Here is a 13,587-nt window from a genome sequence, read left to right as displayed (position 1 = left end):
AGTACTTTTATGAATCAGACAATGTTTAAAAAGAAAAAAAAAACTATAAGCAAGCATAGGGTTTAAAAGAATGCTAGACCAAATTAAAATGTTGTGATGCCCTCTATATTTCAGTATTAGTTAAATAAAAAATGGGTAGACACAGTGATTCATCCCCTGGGTCCCGCTGCTGGGGGTGGATGTGGTGAGAGGCAAAGCCTGGTGGATTACTTGATCCTAGGAGTGTTATGTACTACTGAAATGAGCAACACAGGGAAAACTTGTTTTTAAAGGCCATGTCTCCAAAAAGCTCCTAACTTGTCATCTTCTGTAACTTCTGAGAGTGACTTCAACAGAATAAAACTGTATGACATTTGTGACTTTTTAAAATGGTACTTAGAACGTTTTTGGTGGGGAACTGCTTAACTAGGGCCTGAATTGGTATGCTAGGCAGCTAAGCAGGTAACCTGACTTGCACCTGGGTTGAGTCCATCTTAGCACCCTCAGATGGACACTGTATGCTACCAGGAGATGGTAATGGTAACTATGTAGGATTAGGTAATGAATTTTAAAAAATGGTTAGGGGGCTGTGAATGCAGTGCAGTGGTCAAGTATGTTTGACATTCCAAGTTCAATCTCCAATACACCAAACAAACAAACAAACAAGCACGTGAATGGAGGGTAGGAGGGAAGGACATTCAAGTTCTAGACCCATTTCTGCCAGAAAACACTCATACAGTCATTATGTGAGTGAATGAAGAAGAAGTGGAAAATGTTTTTTCTTTTTCTTTTAATTGAAAAACAGATAAACCAAGGCAGTTTTAAAATTTATTTTATTTTATTTTATTTTATTTTTTTGAGACAAGTTTCTCTATGTTATCTTGGCTGTCTTGTACACCCTTTGTAGACCAGGCTGGCCTCGAATTCACAGTGATCCACCTGTCTCTGCCTCCAAAGTGCTAGGATTAAAGGTGTGTGCCACCACACCCAGCTCCAAGGCAGTTATTTTAAGGATTAACAGAAAACAAAATATATTTCATCAAAACTCTATTGTTCATAATAGCCTAGATTTGCACATTTATAAGACAAAACTGTCAAAAATGTAAATCAATTTTACTTTTTTTATATTTAAATTATTTTATAATTTCATATATGCATACAATGCATTTTGAGCATTTTTAAAATTTAAATAATTTATTCCCATTAAATCTCAATTGTTATCCCTTCATTTGTACTTTCCCTTTCCCCCTGTCTCCCTCTTTCACCCTATTCCTCTCCCCTAGGTCTTTGACAGAAGGGGACCTACTCCCTCACCATATGATCACAGCCTATCAGGTCTCACTCTGGTAGCCTGCTTACCTTTCCTCTGAGTGCCACCAGGTCTCCTCACCAAAAGGAAGTGCTCAAATAGTGGGCACCAGAGTTCATGTCAGAGTCAGTCTCCACTCTCCACACAACTGTGGAGAATGTGTTGTCCATTGGCTAGATGTGAATAAGGATTCTAGGTTTACCGCATGCATTGTCCTTCTTTGGTACAGTAGTTTGAGCAGAACTCCCTGGTTCCAGATCCACCAGCCTTGATGGTCTTCTTGCAGGTTTCTAGGGCCTTCTGGATCCTTCTTTTTCCTCATTCTTCCATACTTCTCTTACTTGGAGTCCCACTAGGAAGTCCCAGCATCTATCCCAATGTCCTGCTAAGTGAAGACTTTCAGGGGACACCCCTATTGGGCTAGTGTTCAATTATAAGTGAGTATATACCATGTGTATCTTTCTGAGTCTGGGTTTACTCACTCAGGATGATCATTTCTAGTTCCATCCATTTGCCTGCAAATTTTAAGATTTTCTTGTTTTTAATAGCTGAATAGTATTCCATTGTGTAAATGTACCACAGTTTCTTTATCCATTCTTCTACTGAGGGACATCTGGGTTGTTTCCACCACACAACAAGGACATGTGCTTAACCATGTTCATAGAATCTTTATTCATAATAGTCTACTTCACTTTTATTGAATGCCACAAGAAGTGTTCTTTTTAGGGATTTGGAGGAAAATAAGAGTTTTGAGGTCACTTAATTTGATGTCACCACATTAAATATGCTAGCAAACTGCTTTCATCTATCACATCTCTGTGTTAATCCTCCAAGAATTCTTGTGACAGAATGCCTATTGGTTACTGAGATTTCATCCACTTTCCCAACTGTATCTGTCACAGATTAAGTGATTCAGCTTGAAATCACGGAACTAGAACTTTGGAAACCCCTCCTCCCATACACATGCTTTAACCTAGGACCTAATGTGGACACACCAGTAATCCTCCATTGGCTATCTATTAACTACCGTATTATTGAGTATGTGTAACTAGTAAAAACCAAACACATTCTCCCCTTTTGATTCAGCGTCCCTGTACTCACTCCAAAGCAAGTGAATAAATAAAAGTATTCTAAAGTAACATGATCATACCACAGAGCTGGTGACTGGTTGAGTTTACATTGGACCAGCTTTACATCATCAAGCTTTAGCCAATAAACTAAAGCGTCAGTTCCCAAGGCCCTGTCCGTGCTGACATGAGGTAAGTGCTGAATGCGGTTCTGGCCCTCAGACTGCTCACAGTTGCCGTGCTTGATTTCTTTCTTCCAGCCCAGGTCATCCAGGAATCAGGTTTTGGGGCATCTCAGACTTCGTGGAAAACTTGTTGGTTATTTGGAGATCTGGTTAAAATACTGATCCTGATTCAGTAGATGTGAGTCGAGGCCCAACACAATCTCTTGATGATGTGCTGTGGCGGAATGAAGACGGCTTCATTTGGCGAGACAGTGTGTCTGGAAGGCAGGCCCGGGGCACTTCCTCAGTGAACCCTCGTCTCCCTCCAGCTCCGATGTGTTCTAGTGCAGGGAGAGGAGCTTCCATTTTGGATTGCCAGTTTCAAATAAATCTCTGCTGCCTCGTGTCCCAACCTGTACAGTTGTGACCCTGGATGACTGTTGAGTTCTGGCTTAGAGCGTCTCTTACGTGTCTGATTCCACAATTCTGTTCACCAAGAGTAGCCTATTCTACCCATGGTAATGCCAGTCTGTTACTCTTTCTTTCTTTCTCTTTTCTTTTTTCTTTTTTCCTAGACAGGGTTTCTCTGTGTAGCCTTGACTGTCATGGACTCATTTTTGTAGACCAGGCTGGACTCGAACTCACAGAGATCCACGTGCCTCTGCCTCTCTGAGTGCTGGACTTAAAGGTGTGTGCCACCATGCCAGCTGCTAGGCTGTTATTCTTCATCCACTTGTCTGCATCAGAATCAGTTGAGAAACTTAAGTAAGTGCCTCCACCTCATACATTCCATTCTAAGGTGGATTTGGGGAACACTTGCTTTTTTTTTTTTTTTCTTAACAAAGTGTCAAAATTGACTTCAAAGGGCAGGCAGCACTTATAAACAACTTTCACTGGGGTCCCTGCTGTGCTCCGACCTCATAAGAACTCTGGAAAGTGACACTGCTTAGGTTCAACTTTTCTATGCACTGAGAACATTTTCTCCACTTGATGTTATCAATGGGAACACAACATAAAAAGAACACAGATCTTTCTTTGTTGAGCTAGCTTCTGGAAGTCTGTGCTGATTGGCATTTGTGTTATTTCTTTTTCCTTCCTTCTTTCCTTCCTTTTTTTTCTTATCTCTTCCCCCTTTCTCCTTCCTTTCTTTTCCTGGAACTAAAAAATATATGAAGATGAGAAAAGCATTTTAAAACATGAGATGTCCATTTCAATAGAAATGTTTAGCTGTTGGAAGAGACAGATATAGGAAGTCAGATTATAAGGGTATGTAAAGCCTTATATTTAGGATGTATTTTCATTCGAGCCTGTCTTTTAGTTTACAGCCTGTGAGGGTTATCAGGGGTTACAATGATTAGCTATGTGTTTCAGAAGGATTGTCTTGACCTTGAAGCAGATGAATTTGGTGAATGAGGACTGAGGACAAAGAGACTAGTCAGCTTCCAGTGCTCACACGATGTGAGAATAGAAAGCCATTTTTTTGTTGTGCCATACACCTGGGCCTTGAGTTTTCCTCCTCTGACTCAGATGTTAGTTATGCTTTTTTAGCAGTAGCTTGAAGTTTAGATCTCATAAATTATCCGGCTTGGAGAATTCAGAAAACTCAAAGCATTTGTGAACAGTCAGTGTTCTCTTTGTTTGAATTACATTTATTTGTTTATTTTGCCTTACTGAAGAGTTCTTGTGATGTTCCAGCAGAATGTTACTTCTTCTCACATCTTATTCTGGACCTACATTGGAGTTTTCTATTTGATGCCAAAGAGCGAGCATTGGCATGGGCCATGTGAAAACTGGCAAAACAATTAAGATTCTTCTCTTCCTCTGTGATGGCTCTGGCTTTCTCCTTTCTGAAGGCATTATAGAAAGGCATCACAGGTTCTGTAAGCTGGAGACCACTTTGATTTCTTCGTCAGAACTTCCTCCTTTCTTGAAGCCTAAGGCTTCCCATGGAGGAGGCGGGGGGGGGGGGGGGGGGGGGGGGGGGGGGGGGGGGGGGGGGGGGGGGGGGGGGGGGGGGGGCTTGAGCTTGGAGTGGTATTCCTTCAGAGCAGCATGTTGGCCTGTAGTGATTCAGTGGATTTGTTTGAGTTCTTGGGGACCACAGATTGCCAATAATCAGGACCACTTCCTGGTGGATGCTGGCCAATCTGAGTTCTTCCAGGCTGAAGATGCTGCCTGCTTGGACTTTGGTGTGGTACCTCACAGTAGGGCCTGATGGGACTAGATGTTCGAGTGGGTACAATGCAGCACATTTTCACTTGCTGGGCCTTGAGTCTGTGGCTATTGCATGCCAGCTGGTTGAACTAAGTGTCCCCTTTCTGTGGTTCATCCCTGTGAAAGTGGAATGTCAAGATTATGCCACTCTGCCTGGGCTCCATGGCTGCCTTCTGTGCAGAAGAACGGCCAAACTGGACAGGATCCATTGCCACAAAGCACCATGGAAATGTCTATTATTTGTTTGCATGTCTGCTCTATCTATCTGTCTGTCTGTCTGTCTATCTATCTATCTATCTATCTATCAATCATCTATCTATCAGAGACTTGTAAAGTGCATTATAAAGACACTTTTGTAAAGGTCAAAGGACAGCTTGTAAGAATCAGTTCTCACCTCTTACCATATACATTGTGACATTGTTGGGCTTGGCAGCAAACGCCTTTACCCACAGAGCCATCTCACTGAGTTTAGTCAGTGAGATATTTCCTTTCCTGGTTATTGCATCATACAATGCAGAGAGTTAGTTTTTTGGTTTTTCCTCTCAATAGTTGCTTACAGCTTTGAAGGTAGTTGCTTTATAGCAAAATATCTTATAGTGTCCTATGAGAGACTTGAAACCAGCCAATGAGAAATGCCAGGAATATCAGTGGTTGGGGGCATTATGCCTATCTTGGATATACTACTTTTTCAGATGCCTTGTGTAGAAACTTTGCATTAGCTTTGATGCATTTGATTATTTAATTTCTGTCTGTAGAGTTCTTCCTTTTATAGAGTTCTATATTAAGTAGCAATAACTCATAGTCTTCCACCTTAAAAGGTTTACTAGCTTTCATTCACTTACCTCACGTCTTAACATTATCTTAAAAAGCATTTTCACATTAATGCCAATGTTTACTTTCAAATGTGCTAAGTTACTCCTGCCTATACTTCCTTGTTTTTTGTTGAACTCTTTATTCCCTTGTTATGAATATGGGTAGACTTATGTGTACCTTGAGTAAGAGCCGCCCAAAGATTTATTCTTTAAAATTTCAGTATCATTATATTACCTTATATGCCAGAGTTGCTCAGCAGGTGAGACTAAGAACCTTGAGATGGAGTGACAGTCCTAGAGCATCTGGATGGGCCCACTGTAATCACAAAGGTCTTTATAAAAGGCAGACAGGGAAATTAAAGTCAGAGAAAGAAATCAACAATTGTTAACCAGCCATACTAGAAGGTAGATGGTAAGGCCTGAGTCAAAGAATGCATAAATGGCATTGAAATATGATGGATATAAATTTGATCTATAGCTTTCAGAAGGAAGCAAGTTGGTCAACACTTTGACTTTAATCCATTTAGACTGATCTTGGACATCTTTCCTTCAGAGCTAAGAGACAACAAATACACATTTTTTTCCCCTTGAGACTGGGTTTCTCTGTGTATCCTTGATTGTCCTGGACTCACTTTGTAGACCAGACTGGCCTCGAACTCACAGTGATCCTCTTGCCTCTGCCTCCCGAGTGCTGGGATTAAAGATGATCGCCACCATGCCCAGCAAATACACAGTATTTTAAGCAATAAACTTTGCAGTAATTTGCTACAACAGCAGTATGGTACTAATGCAGCTCATACTTTTATCTGACTTCTTTTGAGATAAAGTGTCTCTATGTAACTCTAGTCTAGTCTAGAACTCACTATGTAGCTCAGAATGTCTTTGAAGTAATGACCTTAGCTCAGCCTCCCAAATATTGAGATTATATGTATGGAAGGTCACACTCAGCTCTTTTATCTACCTGACTTTGGTAGCTCAATTCATTAGCAATGACAGTTTTATTGTTACTGTTCTTTGAGTATGTCCTTACTAGTGTGTTAGCATACTTGCTCGTTATGAATGTCCATTTCTTCACTCAGTGACAGAGGGATTGTCTTGAAGGCCAGTCATTCACAGCACTGTTCTATCTGACACACAAGTGTGCGATCAATGTAGTCCTCATTCTTTCAGCCCCGCCAAAAATCTGACAAACCAAAAGCGTTGGATAAACTATTTTGTTTGTCAATTCACAGGATTAAAAGTTTTGTTTAAGATAGAGATTAGGAAACGTTTACACTAGTAAGTATTTTGACTTTAAATTCTAACCTTCTGTGGTGAAGTATTTTTTAATCATGGCTATGTCTGTATAGTTGTGATTTTTATCTGTGTGCTGATTTTTATCTACGAGGAACGTCACCATAAACACCTGAGAAGCTGGACGATGATGGTGCACGCCTTTAATCCCAGCACTCGGCAGGCAGACGCAGGTGGATCGCTGTGAGTTCAAGGCCAGCCTGGTCTACAAAGTGAGTCCAGCACAGCCAAGGCTACACAGAGAGACCTTGTCTCCAAAAAACAATAAATAAATAAATAAGTAAACAAACACACACACAGAAAAACACATATGAGGTTTTATTTAGATTAGCAACCTTTGCTATACCTGTGAGGGATTGCCTTGATTAGGTCAACTGAGGTGGGAGCCACGCCCTAAAAGAGGGCAGCACTGTCCCCTGGGCTTGGGTACTGAATTGCACAAGAAGGGAAGCCAGCTGATCATCATTGTTGTCTTCTTCAGGACTACTCCGGTCACAATGGGAGCAGTTACATCAAGCTCCTGCTGCCTGACTTCCCTGTCTTGATGGACTATGGTATGTCTTGAACTGAGAGCCAAATAGACCCTTCCTCTTTTAAGGCTTTTGTCGGTGTGATTTATTATAGCAAAAGAAAACTAAGACAATGTGGCAGTCTAAACTAGTGAAGGCTGTGGAACTTCATTTTCCTTGCTCAGTGTTACTTTTCCCCACCCTACCCTGTATTTTATTTCTGTTCTTCTTTTCTTTCTTTCTTTCATTCATTCTTTCACATGCAGACAGATACATGCTCACATACACATGAGAGAGAGAGAGAGAGAGAGAGAGAGAGAGAGAGAGAGGAGAGAGAGAGGAGAGAGAGAGAGAGAGAGAGAGAGAGAGAGAGAGAGAGAGAGAGAGAGAGAGAGAAACTACTGTCTACCTGTACTGTGTACAAGTCCTCAGTAGAATTAATGTGCTCTTAGTGTCTTTAGAAGAAGTATGCTGCCAGGGTTAAATGAGAATTAAGATCAAAGTATTTCACTAATTCTTTTGCTATGCAGTATAAACTACTGGTAATTTGTTGTACATACACTGTCATTCAGCATTTGGTGGGTGGACTGGGTACTATGTCCTGCAGGCTGGTCCAGGCTCTGTTTGCTTCCAGACAAGAACAGACAGATCTCAAGATCAAAGATTTCATTTCTGTATCAGGAGCACCTTAGAGGCCTGTGCACTAGGCTGAGGTATGGAAAGAGTTTTCCACTAATGTTACAGTTTAGCTCTTTTAGAATGAAGTTGCTGGTATCACATGGCTGAAACTTAGGCCGTCCAAATGCCTGTGATGATACTGCAGTGTTAGAGCTATTTGGTTAAGCTGCTGTGCTAAGCATGGCAGAGGAAGTGGGCAGAAGCCCAAACCCAATGGGAGGCCTGTGAGACACAGGCTGGGCAGGGGCTTGAAAGGCTGTCAGCACCAATCGTGCCATGATAGAGTGGGATTCAGTGGCTGCCAAGGCAATTCTACCATTGCTGCCTAGACTGCCTTGACTGGCAGTCCTGGGTGTCCAGCTGTGATTCTTCCCCAGAATAAATGAAATCTCAGATGGTCACTGTGGAGGAATTTAGCAAGTATGATAGAGTAAGCCAGCCTTTATTTTCCTGAAATAGGGATTTATAAATCTTGGGCAGTGGGGAGGGGTTTGAGGGTGAATGTATCTGATTGACTGGGGTTAGGGGTGCCAGGATACTTGATTCATATGCGATGGTATATTTATATGCAGTAACATGGAGTCCTATCACAAGAAGGACAACACAGTATTTAATTAACCTATGGGTGGGGGAAGAACTGCCAGGTATGATTAAAGGTTATTTACTGAAGGCTAGGATCTCCTTCACATAGGGTGCAGTATTTCCAGGAATCCTCAGGTGCTTGCTGAACAGGTTTTATCAGGAAAGGGTTGGACCTGTAATCTTCCCTGCTGGCTATATGATGTTCATTAGAGTTTCTAGGGTTCAGAGAGGGGACCCTGCTGAAAAGGGAGTGTCGTCAGTGTCACTGTATGCCAAGCTCAGAGGCTATCCAGAAGCACTAGACTTTGACCTCCAGTGGTACCCCACAATACACTGTTATGAGCGCCTTGAGAGTAATAATATATGCTGTTTTGTGGATCCTTAAGTGTCTTATGAGATTTTTTGGGGGGTTCTTTTTTTCCCCCTTTTTTATTATTAATTTATTCAAATTACATCTCAGTTGTGAGCCCATCCCTTGCATTCTCCCATTCCTCCCCCCCTCCCGCTTCCCCCCATTCCCCTCCCCTATGTCTGTGACTGAGGGAGACCTCCTCCTCCTGTATATGCTCATAGGGTATCGAGTCTCTTCTTGATGACCTATTATCCTTTCTCTGAGTGCCACCAGGCGTCTCCATCCAAGGGACATGGTCAAATATGGGGCACCAGAGTTTGTGTGAAAGTCAGATCTCCTTCTCCACTTAATGGTGGAGAATGTCCTGTCCATCCGCTAGTCTGAAGGGGTACGTCCCCATGGAAAACTTTACCTACCAGGAAAGTGGGTCAGAGGGGAGGACATCCTATTGAGACTTTAGGTGTGAGAAGCCTGGGAGAATGAGGAAATAGAAGGATCCAGAGGGTCCTGGAAAACTACAGGCGGGTCTGGGCCCTGGGGTCCTCCTCAAACTATGGCACCAGCCAAGGAAAATATAGGCAGGAAACTTCGAACCCCTACCCAGACTAGTCTTACAAGATTTTTAAAGAATTACTAAATAAAATGTGCAAAATTAGACAGGAGCAAGTCAATTCAGAACTGGAGAATAGAAGAGAAATCATTAAACTTGGTAGTTTCTTCAATAGGACCACCCCTATCTGCCTTAGAAAATTTCTCTATATTTAGTTTCCATCCCTGAACCACAAAGAGCTAGTGTGTGAACTCTAAACTTTATGAGCTTGTGTGAGTGACTTGTTCAAATTAAGGCTGGCGTGTGGCCCCTTCTTTTCTCTGCATTAGTTTCTTTTTTTGTATTGTAACAAATTATACTAAATTTAATGGGCTGAAATGGTATATGGCACTAACCTAGAGTTCTTTAGGTAAAATGCCCAGTAAAGCTCTCATTAGACAGAAAGCAAGGCGTTGGCTAGCTTGCTGTGTTCCTTTTGAAGGTGCAAGGAAGAATATGGGTTCACTGAGTTGCTGCAGCGTGAACTTTTCTTTCTTTCTTTTTTTTAATTTAATGATGTTGAGGTTTAGAACTCTTTGGACATATGCCAAGGAGTGGCATTTCTGGATTATATGATGAATTTATTTTTAGTTTTTTGAGGGTTCTTACTTATTTATAAACTGGCTGGTATAGTTTGCAATCCCACTAATAATGAATGAAGATTCCTTTCCCCCCACCTCCTCCAGCTTTTGTTGTCTTGTTTTGTTGATCTTTGCCATTCTGACTGGAGTAAGGTGGAATCTCAACGTTGTTTTGATTTGCATTTTCTTAAATGGTAGGGAATGATGAACATTTTTTGAGCTATTTCTTATCCATTATTTTTGTTTTAAGAATTTTCTTATCAGATCACAAGCCAACATTTTACATGGGCAGCTTATTTTCTTTACTCTTTGTTCTTTGAGGTCTTTATAAATTCTGAATATTAATCCTCTATTAGATGTTGACATTTGCAAAGATTCTCTTCCATTCCCTGGGCTTCTTTTCCACTTGATTTGTTTCTAGAAGCTGCTGGGTGTCAGGAAGTCCCACTTGTCAATTGTGGCCTTTAATTTTCAAGCAAATTCAAGAAGTTCTTTCTCAGACCTGTACCATGTAGAGTACTGCCTGTGTTTTCTCATAGACGTTTCAGATTTCATATTTAGCTTTGTGACTCCTTTGGAGTTAGTTTTTGTGCAAGGTGATAGGCAGTAAACTGATTTCATTCTTCTGCACGTGCACACACAGCTTTCTCTGCACCATTTGTTGAAGATTCCCTTTTCTCCAGCTTATATTTTTGGCATCCTTATTGCGTATTAAATGGCTGAAGTCATGTGTTTTTGTCTACGGGTCTTTGATTTTGTTCCATTTGTCTACATGTTTGTTTTTTTGTGTCAGTACCATCTTGTTTTTTATTACACTATAACACTGTAATATATCTTGAGATCTGGAATGGTGATCTCTCCAGCATTGTTCTTTTTTGCTCAGGATTGTTTTGATTATATGGGATCTTTGGTGGTTCCATATGAATTTTGAGATGGTTTAATTCTATTTCTGTTAAGAATGAGATGGAATTTTGGTTGGGTTTGCACTGAATTACTAAATAGCTTTTGGTAGAATGGCTATTTTTATAACATTATTTTATGGGCATGGGCTGTTTCCATTTTCTAGTAGTGTCTTTCTTTCTCCAGAGATTTAAGGTTTTCATTGTGTAGGTTTTTCATATCATTCATTGGGTTTATTTCTAGATGTTTTATTTTCCTTGAGGCTACTGTGAATTGGAATGTCTGTGATGTTTTTGTCTGTATGTTTGTTGTTGGTTTACAGTAAATTTATTGTTTTTTGTAAATTGATTCTATAAACTGTCACTTTGATAAAATTGTTATTTCTAGAAGTTTTCTGGTAGAACTTTTGGGATCTATTATATATAGATGTATTATAATACATTATTTGCATCTAGGGATAGTTTGACTTTTTTCCCTATATATTTTCCTTATATTATTGCTCCAACTAGTGAAAAGGAGTGGGGATAGTGGCAGCCATGTCTCATTCCTGATTTCAGTGTGATTGCTTCACGTTTTTCTACAGTTAGGATATTGTTGGCTTTAGATTTTTTATAAATAGGTTTTGGTTTTTTTTTATGTTGAGATATGTTTCTTTTAGTTCTATTCTCTCTAGGACTTTGATCATGAAGGCATATTGGATTTTGTCATAGGCTTTTTCTGCATTTATTGTTATTGTGCTATTTTTGCCTTAAAGTCCATTTATATGATTTATTACATTTATTGATTTCTGTATGTTGAATCACATTTGCATCTCTGGGATAAAGCCATCTTGGTCATGGTTTGTAATCTTTTCTTCCTTCCTTTCTTCCTTCCTTCCTTCCTTCCTTCCTTCCTTCCTTTCCTTTCTTCCTTTCTTCCTTTCTTTCCTTTCATTGCTTATACTCTATTTGCAGGTATTTTATTGAATGTTTTGTTTAAATAAGCAACACTAATATTTATTTATTTATTGAAAATACATACTCGGGCCTCCAAGAGACATCAACCAAACATGACAAATATATATGATAAGGCAAAAGCCTTCACACCAAAGCTGGACAAGGCAATTCAACAGGAGGAAAAAAATCCCAACTGGTTCCCACAGTTAGGAGTTCCACAAAAACACCAAGCTAACAGCCTCAACATATAAGCAGAGAACCTGGTGCAGACTCTCGCAGGCATCCATTCTTGTTGCTTCAATCTCTGTGAGGCCATATGCACTCTGCTTAGTTGAGCTTGTTGGGCATATTCTCCTGGTGTCCTCCATTCCTTCTCACTCCTATAATCTTTTCTCCCCTCTTCTGTGGGATTCCCCAAGCTCCAGTGGCTGGGACCTGATGGAGACCTCCAATACAGACTCTCTCTCTGCATAATGTTTAGCTGTGGGTCTCTGATCTGCTTTCATCTGCTGCCAGAGGAAGCCTCTGTGATGCTGACTGGATAAGAAACTGCCCTATGAGTTTAGCAGAATATCTTTAGAAATCACTTTATTGATTTTTTCCCCCAGACCTGTCATGTTTGGTTCTACCATATGTTTCTGGTCTACTAGTCTCTGGTTCCTGGCTATCCAAGCAGTGTCAGACATGGTCTTCCTCTTGTGGAGTGGGCCTCAAGTTAAATCAGACATTGATTGGCTGCTTCTACAATTTATTGAACATTAAAAAATCTCTGTTAATCAGGGATATTTGCCTTTACTTTTCTTTTCTTGTTGTGTTTTTTCATATCATAGTTTTGATATTAGAATGATATTCACTTCATGGAGTTTGGGTTGCTTCTTCTGTTTCTGTGTGTGTGTGTGACACACACACATACACACTTGTATGTGTTTTTTTATTTTAATAAATTTAAGATTTAATATACTTCACAAATAATGATCTTCCAGGTAACATACATTTTATGATATAAACATTATCATGAGGTATAAATCACTTAATTCTACAAATCAGAGTTTACATAGTTTTAAAAAAATCAAATACAAAAATAACGGTGTCTGCAAAGTTAACCCTGGAAGAGATTCTAAGCTGTGTCACTGGGTTGGCCCCTACGCATAGAGCCCCATGCACTGGGGCTTGAGTTTTATTTAGACCCAGAGTTGAAATGACGTCTGATTCTTCTTTGTGCTATTCTGATTCTAAGCTGTGAAGGTGGTTTCTTGTAAACCTTGGACATCAGATTTATTCTGCCTGAATTTAATGCCTGTAGTTCTCTGATTATTCACGCTCATGTGTAAGTTTATGTAAGTTCAGCAATAAAATAATGTTGGGAGGTTTTCTATTACAAATGAGCATGGCTCCCAAGGTCACCACATCATCATTAAGAAACTTATGTAGCGCTGGAGAGATGGCTCAAAGGTTAGGAGCACTGTCTGCTCTTCCAGAGGTCCTAAGTTCAATTCCCAGCAACCACATGGTGGCTCACAACCATCTATACCCTCTCATGGCCTCTTCTGACATGCGCGTGTAGATACAAATTGGACATTAACATACATAAAACAAATAAATAAAATATATTTTTTAAAAAAG

General features: G+C 40.3%; 1 pseudogene; it reads right to left on the bottom strand.

Annotated features, from left to right (window-relative positions):
- Positions 1-4,221: 4,221 nt before the first annotated feature.
- On the bottom strand, positions 4,222-4,897 carry LOC127198184 (60S ribosomal protein L13-like; annotated as a pseudogene).
- Positions 4,898-13,587: the final 8,690 nt, after the last annotated feature.

This window comes from Acomys russatus, chromosome 2 (assembly GCF_903995435.1).
Source record: "Acomys russatus chromosome 2, mAcoRus1.1, whole genome shotgun sequence".
Classification (NCBI taxonomy): domain Eukaryota; kingdom Metazoa; phylum Chordata; class Mammalia; order Rodentia; family Muridae; genus Acomys; species Acomys russatus.
This window is presented reverse-complemented; position numbering and strand designations above follow the sequence as displayed.